The sequence below is a fragment of the Bubalus kerabau genome, chromosome 9 (genome assembly GCF_029407905.1).
Source record: "Bubalus kerabau isolate K-KA32 ecotype Philippines breed swamp buffalo chromosome 9, PCC_UOA_SB_1v2, whole genome shotgun sequence".
Classification (NCBI taxonomy): domain Eukaryota; kingdom Metazoa; phylum Chordata; class Mammalia; order Artiodactyla; family Bovidae; genus Bubalus; species Bubalus kerabau.
The window spans coordinates 100,736,036-100,748,052 of record NC_073632.1 but is presented as its reverse complement, the minus strand read 5'-3'; positions in this window follow the sequence as shown (position 1 = coordinate 100,748,052).

The window sequence follows — 12,017 nt, the reverse complement described above, 5'->3', positions numbered from 1 at the left end:
TGACTACGTCTCTAGAATTAGCACATTTTTTTCAAAATCATATTACGAACAAAAAATGGAGTGATTATAATTAAAGATCTCTTACAATACCAACTGTGAGAGCACTGTTTTTAAAGACCATTTTTTTACATTAACAATCATTCCACCATCCCTTTCTCATAACTAGTTGGTTTTCTGTCATCTTACTTTTAGGCAACCATCTTCTTTTACTCCAATTTAAGCACTCTAGAAATTTAGCATTTTTATAGAAACGCTTTTTGAGTGTTAACAAAATTAGGAAACCAAGATTACGGAGCTTTTTATCCTTTCTATAGCAGAGGAATGATTTTACTGGTGAAACAAAATGCAGCATTGTAAAGCTGCATTAATATTTTCATTTCTGTGGCAAGGCTGATTAACCTGGTTTACAACTGAGACAAAAATAATTTTAACTAATGACATTCACACATCTTTCCCACTTTTCACATGTAACTGCAAAGTTAAATTCTAGGGTAGTTACTATAGCAGTGTTATATTCTATTGCATCATGTGAAAAATTTTGGAAAATATGGCAAGAATTTCCTCTTGGAAATACCTCCCTCCAATGAAATAGAGATCTATAGTAGAAAAAAATCAGAGGGCAGCTTAACTTCGTGTCTGTAGTTAGAGAAGTGTGAAAATGAATTTTTTTCTAATAACTTCTGAAGTTCACTGAAAATATGCTTGGAAGGTTTAATTTTTATTTGGCTTTAACCGGTTTGATATTTTCATGTTTATTTGTCTCCTCTAAAAAATGCCTGCATTATGATGGCCATCTCTTCCAAGACATATACTTGTTTCCTATTTGAGTTCTGGTCCTAGGGTTTATACCACACAGCAGTAGGAGTTCTCATATCTTCTACAATTAAATTGTTAAGAAGGTCTGACCAACCATACATTACCTAGGCATCTTATTTTTTTAAAAATTGTATTACTTTCACTATGTGGCAAAAATGAGTTAATCCAGCATCATATCCTATTTAATCATTGACCAGAAGAAATCTAAATATTCCCATTTTATTCCAGCTCACATAACTGATCTTCAAAAAAAAATTCTAATTTGGCTATGTCTCTCAGAGCTGTTAAGCAGAGCAGGAAATTTTTGGGAGAAATGCCATACATGTGACCATGAATAGCAAGTCGTCTGTATCCCACACAAAAATATCCCAGACAACTTAAACATACATATACACACACATTTAAAATGTGGAATGCATAGTCAAATGTCTTTTTACATAGTTTAATTTACAGTAAATCATATATACAAAGTTAATTCATACATTAGGGGAGTGTGTGTATGTATGTGTGTGTGTGTGTGTGTGTGTGTGTTGTTCTTTCCACCTCCACGTTACCTGAAAACAATTTACCCAGCTTTCACCTGCCTGGTTGACATCAGTGATCTATGTCTTCGTTTCATTAGCTTTGATTTTTGAGTCACCTAACAAAGTGTTCTGGGGTCTTGTTATACAGAGTGGGTCCTGAGACCCCATTCCAGGGCCTGAATCAAGATCTCCATTTCTAAGGAGATCCCCAGACAATAAGCATGAATGTTGAAGTTTGAGAAGCATTGCTGTAGGGCACGTCATTTTTACTTCTAAGTATAGTTTTTAAAATAGAGCATTCATCTGGGTATGCGCTAGCAGAAGTTTTATCTCAGGTTACAAATACCTTCACTTGAACATTAGTAAAAATTTTCTACTTTGTGCTGTAAGAACATTTCGTTATTCATACAACATAACCCCTGAGTATGTCAGCTTAACTGACTTATTAAACAACATCTAGCCCTGGAAGCCAGGAGATTCTGCCTCCAAGAATAATGGATAAATCTCTATTAAACTTATCTTTTAAAAAATGTTTTAAATCTGTTTATTCAAAAGATCTTCATAAGCAATTTGTCGGAAGAGTTTTTTGAGGGAATATATTTTCTGCAAAGACTACTCAGTTGTTAAAAAGAAATCAACTCACCAAGCAGTATAACTCAGTAGTAGAAAAGACTCAGTAAAAATTTGAATACAAGGTGGATTAATTTGGGGGTGAGTAAAAGCCTTGTCTCATGTTTGAGAAAATATGATTCTTGCTGAATGCACTTAAATATAAATATTGGCAGAACACTTGTCTTGCTCTATTTTGGGATGTTCAAATGTGGTATATCCCCAGAGGTCCTGATGGGCATGAAAAAATATTTCTTTCTTTCTCATTAGAGTGGTTGGAAACACATACACCAAATGTGCATATACTTACCTACGGAAAAAAAAGTGAAAGTGTTAGTTGCTCATTTGTGTCTGACCTTTTGTGATCCCAGGGACTATAGCCTCTGTCCACGGAATTCTCCAGGCAAGAATACAGGAGTGTGTGCATGCATGCGTGCTAAGTCGCTTCAGTTGTGTCCGACCCTTTGCACTCTACACTATGGACTGTAGTCTGCCAGGCTCCTCTGCCATGGGGATTCTCCAGGCAATAACACTTGGAGTGGGTTGCTGTGCCCTCCTCCAGGAGATCTTCCTGACCCAGGGATGGAACCCAGGTCTCCTGCATTGCAGGCAGATTCGTTACCATCTGAGCCACCAGGGAAGCCCATACTGACACAACATAGATGTCTACACGCACACAGATGCACATACATTATGACAAAGAGAATAATGCTTCCAAGTGTCTCAAGAACCTGGCTTAATGCTAATTTCAACTGGACAGTAAAGGTTTTAGGCGAATCAACTCCCCCTGATTTGGATGGCTTCCCCTCTCTGTAATTCCTGGGAACTGATCAAGCCTCACAGTGTGACTCCTGCAGGCATCTTCATCCCTGTTGATTTTCTTACTCTTGCTGGCTAAATAATGTAGCACACCTAATAAATTCAAATAAAGCTTCTGATTGGTTTGTCAGCAGTTTAACAATCTCGAATAATTTACCAATCTCAGAGACTTTGTGTGAGCCCATAATGTTTAGACTAGAAATAATAAAATGCACTCAATTGATTAAACTGTTTATAGATGCCTGAGAATTAGCATATTGTATAATTGCAAATATTTTATAATTACCCAGTGGGGCTGATAAAAGTGTTCAGTGCTATCGACTATTATACTGGTAACCTTGATGAGAAGAGAATCTCAGTGAAAGAGGAATTCCCTGAGGGTTGGATGTGGACAGAGTCTGGGTCCCTTTCCTACAGATTCTCTATTGCTTGTTACTCTGCTTGAAGCCAGGATTCCCCAAAGCCCCAGGCATTGGGATCTCACTGTGCATGGTGGCTCAGTCCCGAGAAAATGCTCTAATGAATCCCTTGGCCTCCTGGGATGGCTTTTTTTCCCCCTAGAGTTCCTAGTGAGAGACTGAAATCTTTAGAAGTCATAGAAGCAAAGTGTGGAAGGCCAGCTGAGGACTTCATCAGGCATAGTTTACTAATGAGGTCTGTTTTTGCTTTTGCTTCTTTCATTTCAAAATTGTTGCTAATACTTTTACTTTCCTAAAAGTAGCACATGTTCACAAACCTTCAATCTTCTATTATTACCTCAGCTCAATAAATTGAAAAGTATGATTACTTACCCCTCATTCCAGTCACATTTATCAGAGGCAACCATTTTAACCTTTGTTCATATTCTCTAAACTTTATAACGTTAAATAATAGCGGCTTCTGTGGTAGCTCAGCTGGTAAAGAATCCACCTGAAATTCAGGAGACCCTGGTTCAATTCCTGGGTCTGGAAGATCCCCTGGAGAAGAGATAGGCTACCCACATCAGTGTTCTTGGGCTTCCCTGGTGGCTCAGCTGGTAAAGAATCTACCTGCAATGTGGGTAGACCTGGGTTCAATCCCTGGGTTGGGAAGATCCCTTGAAGAAGGGAAAGGCTACCCATTTCAGTATTCTGGCCTGGAGAATTTCTTAAAATAACATGTTTTAACCTATATTTCTTGTTTTATTAGCTTCATTTTGTTTATTAGGCAGCTAATAAACATTCTCCACATCCATCTTCTTAAATTTTGTAAATTTTAAAAAACCACCTTCAGTTCTTCTTTTGCTTACTTTTGAATTTTTAAATAATATAATTATTCTGTTTTTCTCATCTCTAAACTTAATACAGAGGCTCTTGATTTTCTACTGTGTAGGACAAAGAAGAAAGTAATAGCTAGATTGTCAAAATGTATACATTCTCATTTAGTCTGTGCTGTAAGTCAGTCGCCTGTGCCTTGCCTATGGCTTAATTTTAGAAACTGGAAGCCAATATAATTTACAAAGTTTTAATAACATAATTATACAAATATAACTTATTGTAGATCCATGTTAGGTCACTAATAGGAAACTACAAAAATCCTTGGTCACTAGGCTTCAGTTCAGTTCACTCGCTCAGTTGTGTCCAATTTGTTTTGACCCCATGGACTGCAGCATGCCAGGGTTCCATGTCCAACACCAGCTCACCTAGCCTTTTAGATAAAAATATTCTAAGATTCAAGGTTAAGTGGCTTATCCTTGCTTATTATTGTTAATTAAATTATGACATATTTAGTCTTCTACATATATGGTCATTATCTTTTATCTATAGCTATTTGTTTCCCTAGGGTTTTTAATCATATTTCAATTTTTCCCAGTTTACAAAAGAAAAATATGCTTTTTTTTTTTTTTCCAAATCACAAAGATACTTCAGATTTTCTTCGGCTGGAAACAATTCTTCCATTCTTCTTCATATGCAAGTTATTACTTTTTGTTCTCACTTGACCTGATTATTTCTAGACCTCTATACCACTGATAGTCTGTGATTTCATTTCAGAGAACTCCTCAGTTTTATTGTTTCTTTTTTAAAAAATAATTTTACTAAGATATAATTCATATGCCACAATTTTATCCATTTAAAGTGTAACATTTATTAGTTTTTCATGTATTCTCAGAATAATACCATAACTATACTATCACCAAAATCTAATGTTAGAATATTTTAATTATTTCCCAAAAGAAGCTCTTTTGCATTAGCAGACATTCTTATGTCCTACCCTCTCTAGACTTTGGCAACCTCCAGCCTATTTTCTGTCTCTATAGGTTTGCCAGTTCTGGACATTTCATATAAATGGAATCATATAATATGTGACCTTTTGTGACTAGTATCTTTCACTTAGCAGATGTTTTCAAAGTTCACTCACGTAGTCGTGAACTACACTTCACTTCTTTGTATTGTTGAATAATGTACCCATTATATGGATATTCACTTACTGCTTAGCACCATTTATCAGCTGATAGACATTCGTTTTTTCTACTTTTTGGCTATTAGGAATAATGTTGTTTTGTATACTCATATGCCAGTTTTTATGTGGTCATATCTTTTCACAGTTTGAGGATATTTACCTAGGATTTGTGACTGAAGGAATTTAACATGCATGCATGCACCTAAGGATTGGAATTGCTGAGTTAAATTGTAACTCTCTGTTGAACGTTTTAAGGAACGCCAAACTGTTTTCTGAGGTGTCCACACCATTTTACCTTCTTACTCTCACTATGTGGCTCCGATTTTTCCACATCCTCTCTTACAACTTTTTCTGTCTCTCTTTTTAATTTTAGCCATCCCTGTAGGTGTGAAGCAGTATCACTTGTGGTTTGGTTTGTATTTTCCTAATGCCTAATGATATTGATCATCTTTTTGTGTGTTTATTGATCATTTGTTTATTTCCTTTGAAAGAAAGTCTGTTCATATTCTTTGCTCATATTTTATGATTCCTCTCCAACTCTTTGGGTTGTCAGAAATTCCAATCCTAGGTGCATGCATGTGTGTCTTTTTTTTAATTTTAAAGAAGTCTAACTTATTTTTTCCCTTTTATCTGTTGTGCTTTTGGTGTTATGTCTAAGAAGGCTTTGCCTAACCCAATATGACAAAGATTGATTTGTTTACTTTCTTCTAAGAGTTTTATAGCTTTTAGCTTTTACATTTAAGTATATAGTCCATTTTAAAGTAATTTTTATGCATGGTGTGAGGCTAAGGTATAACTTCATTTTTTGCATGTGGATATCCAGTGTTCCCAGTGTAATCTGTTGAAAAGGTCATTTTCCCCTCCTATTGAACTGTCTCTGCACATTTGTTGAAAGTTAACCATAAATGTAAATGTTTCCTTCTGGACTCCAGATTCTATTTCATGGATTTATATGTTTATACCAGTGCTATAATATCTTGATTATTGCAGGTTTCCGGCATGCTACAGTCCACGGGGTCACAAAGAGTTGGACATGACTGAGTGACTAAACTGAACTTAACTAAGTTTTGAGATTGGAAAATATGATTCCTCCAACTCTGTTCTTCTTTTCAAGATTGTTTTGGATATTCTGGCTCCCTTGCCTTTCCATATGCATTTTAGGATTAGCTTGTAAATTTCCACAAGAAAAGAGCCAGCTGGTATTTTGATATAAATTGTGTTAAAACTGTAGATTAATTTGATATTAAGTCTTCCAACCCATAAATATGAGATGTCTTTTATTTAGAGCTTCTTCAATTTCTTTCAACAATGTTTTATAGTTTTCAAAACTATAAGTATTGTGCTTTTTGTTAAATTTATTCTTAAATATTTCATTCATTTTGATGCTATTATAAATTATTTCCTTAATTCTATTTTTGGATTGTGCATTGCCAATATATGTAAGGACAGTTAATTTTTCTCTTTCTTGAATCTTGTAATCCTGCTGAGCTTATTACCTGTAATAAATTTTTAGTGTATTCCTTAGGATATTCTGTATATGATTATGATATTTGTGTATAGTTTAACCTCTTTCTTTTCAATCTAAATACTTTAAATTTCTTTTTGCTTTTTGTCCTAATTGCCCTGGTTAAAACTCCTAGTACAATGTTGAATAGAAATAGTGAGACCAGAGGTCCTTGTCATGTTCTTGATCTTATAGAAAAATAACAAGCTCTTATTTTCTTTGTAAATGGCTTTTATCAGATTCAGTAAATGCCCTTCATTTCCTAGTTTCTTCAGTGGTTTTTATCATGAATGAGTATTAGATTTTTTCACATAATTTTCCTATGTCTATCAACATTATGCATACTGTTCTTTATTGTATTACTATGGTATATTACATGGCTTCCCTGGTAGCTCAGCTGGTAAAGAATCTGCCTGCAAGGCAGGAGACCCTGGTTCAATCCTTAGGTCAGGAAGATCCCCGGAAGAAGGGATAGGTTACCCACTCCAGTATGCATGGGCTTATCTGGTGGCTCAGATGGTAAAGAATCTGCCTGCAATGCATGACAAGCTATCAGTTTGTCTGTAGATGGCTTCTGTTAGATTCAGTAAATGCCCTTCTATTCGTAGTTTCTTGAGTGATTTTATTATAAATGAGTATCAGAGTTTGTCACATAAATTTCCTATGTCTATCAATATTATGGGCATTGTCCTTTATTTTGTTGATATGATATATTACATAGTTGTTTTTCAGATGATAATCCAACTTTGCAGTTTATTGGGATAAATCTCATTTGGCCATGGTGTATAATCCTTTTTTGCAAGTCTGGACTTGGCTTGGTAATATTTAGATGAGGATTTTTGTATAACTATTCATTAAGGATATTGGTCTGTAGTTTTCTAGTGATGTCTTTGTCTGGTTTAACATAAGGGTAATACAGGCACCATAGTTGAAAAGTATCCCTTCTCATTTATGTATTTTGAAAGAACTTGTGAAGAATTGGTATTAATTCTTCTTTAAATGTTATAGAATTCACCAGAGAAGGCTTCTGGAAACTGAACTTTGTGGGAAGTTTTTCCATGGTTTTTTAAATTATTATTTAAATTTATTTATTTATTTTTAACTGGAGGACAATTGCTTTACAATATTGTGTTGGTCTCTGCCATATATCAACATGAATCAGCCATAGGTATAGCTATGTCCCCTCCCTCTTGAATTTCCCTTTCACCTCCTACCAATTTTTTTTTTTCCCTAGAAGTAAACTTTATTTTTCATTTAATTTGGAGGAAAATTGCTTTACTATGTTGTGGTGGTCTATGTACATGAAGACAAGTCAGTCACAATTATAAATATGTATATGTCACCCTGTCTCGAGAGCCTCCCCCACCCATTCCATCCTTCTTTGTCATCATGTGGGAAATTTTAAAATTATTAAATCAATCTCTTTACTTGTTATATGTTACTTACTATTCTGAAGGTAAGGGCCTAAATCATAGAACTCCATCCAAAATAAATATTTTCTCCACCACAGACTTTCCAGGAGATGTTTTCCATAGATAGCTCCTCGGTTACATTTGTTTCATTGATCTGGAGCCTCAAATTTCTCAAATTGCATTCAGTAAACATTCCTAAGCAGTATGACGGATTCCACCCCATGGCTCACTGCTACATACGAAAATGAGGCAACCTGAAGAACGATGCCTTGTAAAAGGCTCTTTTGTCATGCTTATTGGAATAGCCAGTGCTTTCTATTGCTGGGCAGCCATATTTCAGAACCATGTACGTCTGGGTCAGCTAGTTATTTCTATAACTTCTCAGGCTTTGCTTGTTATTTAAAATGTTGTTGTAAGGTGAATATGGCTTTGTAGTAGAAAAATAAGAACCTAGAAGTGCATGATGAAATTTCTAATCTGATTGAAGAGTTTTGCCGAATGTGGCTAAGAAAAGACCCAAGGTTAAATAGTCATTAAGATATAACTAGCTATATATTCAAAAGATTAGGGATAGTTGATTGTGGATTCTAGTCCAGATTAAAATATAACTCTCTTAATGGAAACTTTCAGCAGAAAAACAGATGATGATCAAGAGATAAATGCTGAGGACATTGGCAGAAGGGGAAGTCTCATGAGTTTTCAGAGTCTGAATATTTAGACAGACGTTGCATACTAAATTTTCACTTTCAGAAATATCAGAGCCATGCCAAACATTTTGTAGCAAAATATGCAAGCTGGAATTAGGGATTATGCGACCTGCATTTATTTCTGGATACATGTTTGATACGCAGAGCAGGCAGAGCACATGTGTTCATCCATTCTGAACTCATTAACAAAGCAGAAACATTAGTAAAATATGTCTTTCTCTGGTTTCTGGAATGGAAGAGAGAACAATTAAGCTGTAAGACACTCCAGGGTGGGTATTATGACCTAATAATGACATGCCCTGGTAGTTTTGACTGAGTGCCATTAACTGCAAAGGCATATTATTGCTGGTCTATAATATGCACTCTGGAGTATCTTATGGGGAGGATATAAATGTTAATTCCTAAGGAAACTCATTCAGCAAAAGACGCCATTGCTCTAAGATGAGGAATGTGTCAAAACCTCCATGTTGTGTTCATTTTTTTGAGGCAGATGGAGTCAAACTGTTTATGCATTTATCCAGCAAAAAGCAGTGCAGCATCACCCAAAAGGGCAGGAGTCATGGCATCAGAGATAAGAGTTTGTCTTTCAGTTCCATCGGTTTCCGCTGATCTGTCCTGTTGATCCAGTGCCCACGCTCTCTGTTTCCTTTCTTTTCAAGCAAGGCTGAAGATGCTTCCAGCTTATTTTATAGTGTATTTAGGAAATCAAATGAAATAAAAATACTTCATAAAAGTATTTATAATAAACTATGAGCTGCTTAACAAATACAAAATAGGCCATAGTAAATAGCAAACAAGAGAATTTTAAAACAGTATCAAGTGGATGAATATTTTATTTCTAAGGGAAAATTTGATGTGTATAAAGATTCAGTAGGTGGTTCTGTGTTCAAAGTTGACCTTAGCGACTGGCCCTGCTTCCCTGGGGCAGAGGTACCCTTCCTATTGACATTATGCCTTCCTTCTCGGCAAGACACGATGAACAGTTCAAGGCCACCCAGCCATTCAGGAGTAGGAGGGCAGTATAGAACTGCTGTTTCCTTTGAAATCTGTGACTTGAAACCAAGGCTGAATATTTTGGCCAAAAAAAATCTCTATTTCAATTTGGAAGCTCAGTTTTGCTTTTTCTATTTATCTGAATTTTTGTTTCCCTATGAAGATATTATCTCATGTTGATAACTCTGGGAGTATAATCCTGTCATTTTTAAAGGATTTTAATAAACATTTGTCCAACGTGGGTAGAGGTTACCGAACAATATGTCTACATTTTGGAAGGTTGCTCCATTTCCTTGCCTGTATGGGCTGTGTGCAGAGCATGAAGAAAAAAATTGCAATGTTTGTTTTGATCTATGTAGCCTTGGTAATATCACTGATAGTAACAAAATCAGCGGCACTAATGTTTATGAAGGATAAATAATGCTATCTAATGCTTATGTGCACATTATGTGAGCACAACAAATCAAAGATTATTATATATCTGAATCCGTGGTAACTACATGCCCAGAAATAAAACTGAATGAGTTGCCCATTGTTTGCAATCGAGGCTTCTCTGAAATACATAAAACAGATGTTATGATAATGGATGAGAATTTTTCTTCATAAAGATGATAGTTTTGCCAACTTTGGGATAATGAAGCAGCGGTATTTATTTTTTTTGTTTTCCCATGGGTCAGTTGACTTTCCTGATCTTGTGACAAACCACGTCACCTGAGTTCCATCTAGCTATTTTGCAAATTTATCAGCACCAGTAAAAACAAAGCAAAACACAACAAAAAATTAAAAAAAAAAAAACAACTTAGCTCATTATCACTACCTTTGTGATTTTTTTTTCCTTGCATGTACCTGCACCTACTCTGTCCAGAGAGCAAAGGGTTAAAAGGAAGACTGGGCTAATCCATAAACCTAGCAGTGTTTGCAGAAGAGGAGATGTCAAATGGGGAAGCAGCTATAACTTAGGTGGGAGAGTGCCTTCCAGAGTTGTGAGATGTAAGATGCCTGGGAGGAACCATATGATTTACAGGGAAAAAAAGGAAGTTTTTGTTGTTATTTTTTTGCTGTTTCTTTCCCTATGAGAGAAACAGTAACTAAGATTACTGAATAACTAAATGCAGTCCTGAATACTTAGGTTTGACTAAAAGAGAGGGGTTTTGTGGTACAAGGAGAAAGGCCAGAGAAGGATGGTAAGAAAAAATTAATCTACTTCAAAAACTGTCATTTTTTTTTAATTGAAGTATGCTGCTGCTGCTGCTAAGTCGCTTAAGTCGTGTCCGACTCTGTGCGACCCCATAGACGGCAGCCCACCAGGCTCTGCCGTCCCTGGGATTCTCCAGGCAAGAACACTGGAGTGGGTTGCCATTGCCTTCTCCATTGTGTGAAAGTGAAAAGTGAAAGTGAAGTCGCTCAGTTGCATCTGACTTGTAGTGACCCCATGGACTGCAGCCTACCAGGCTCCTCCATCCATGGGATTTTCTAGGCAAGAGTACTGGAGTGGCTTGCCATTGCCTTCTCCTAATTGAAATATAGTAGGTGGTAAAAAAAAAAAAGCCTGCCTGCCAATGCAGGAGACATAGGAGACATGGGTTCGATCCCTAGTTGGGAAGATCCCCTGAAGGAAGGCATGGCAACCCAGTGTAGTATTCTTATCTGGAGAATTGCATGGACAGAGGAGCCTGGCAGGCTGCAGCCCATGGGGTCTCAAAGAGTCATACACGACCGAAGCGACTTGGCACGCACGCAGTTGATTTTCAGTGTTGTGCTAGTTTCTGGTGTACAGCAAAGTGACTCAGACATATATGTATACACACACACACACACACACACATATATATATTCTTTTTCATATTCTTTTCCATTATGATTCATCACAAGATGCTGAATATAGTTGCCTGTGCTATACACTAAGACCTGTTGATATAATATTTTGCATCTGCTGATTCCAAACTTCCAATCCCACCCTCCCCAACCCCTCTATTTTACAAACACAAGTCTGTTCTCTATGTCTGTGAGTCTGTTTCTCTTTTGTAGATATGTTCATTTGTGTCATATTTTAGATTACACATGTAAATGATATCATATGGTATCTATCTTTCTCTTTCTGACTTATTTTGCTTAGTATGAGCATCTCTAGGTCCATCCATCTAGCTGCAAATGGCATTATTTTATTCCTTTTTTATGACTGAGTAATGTTCCTTTGTGTATATGCACCACATCT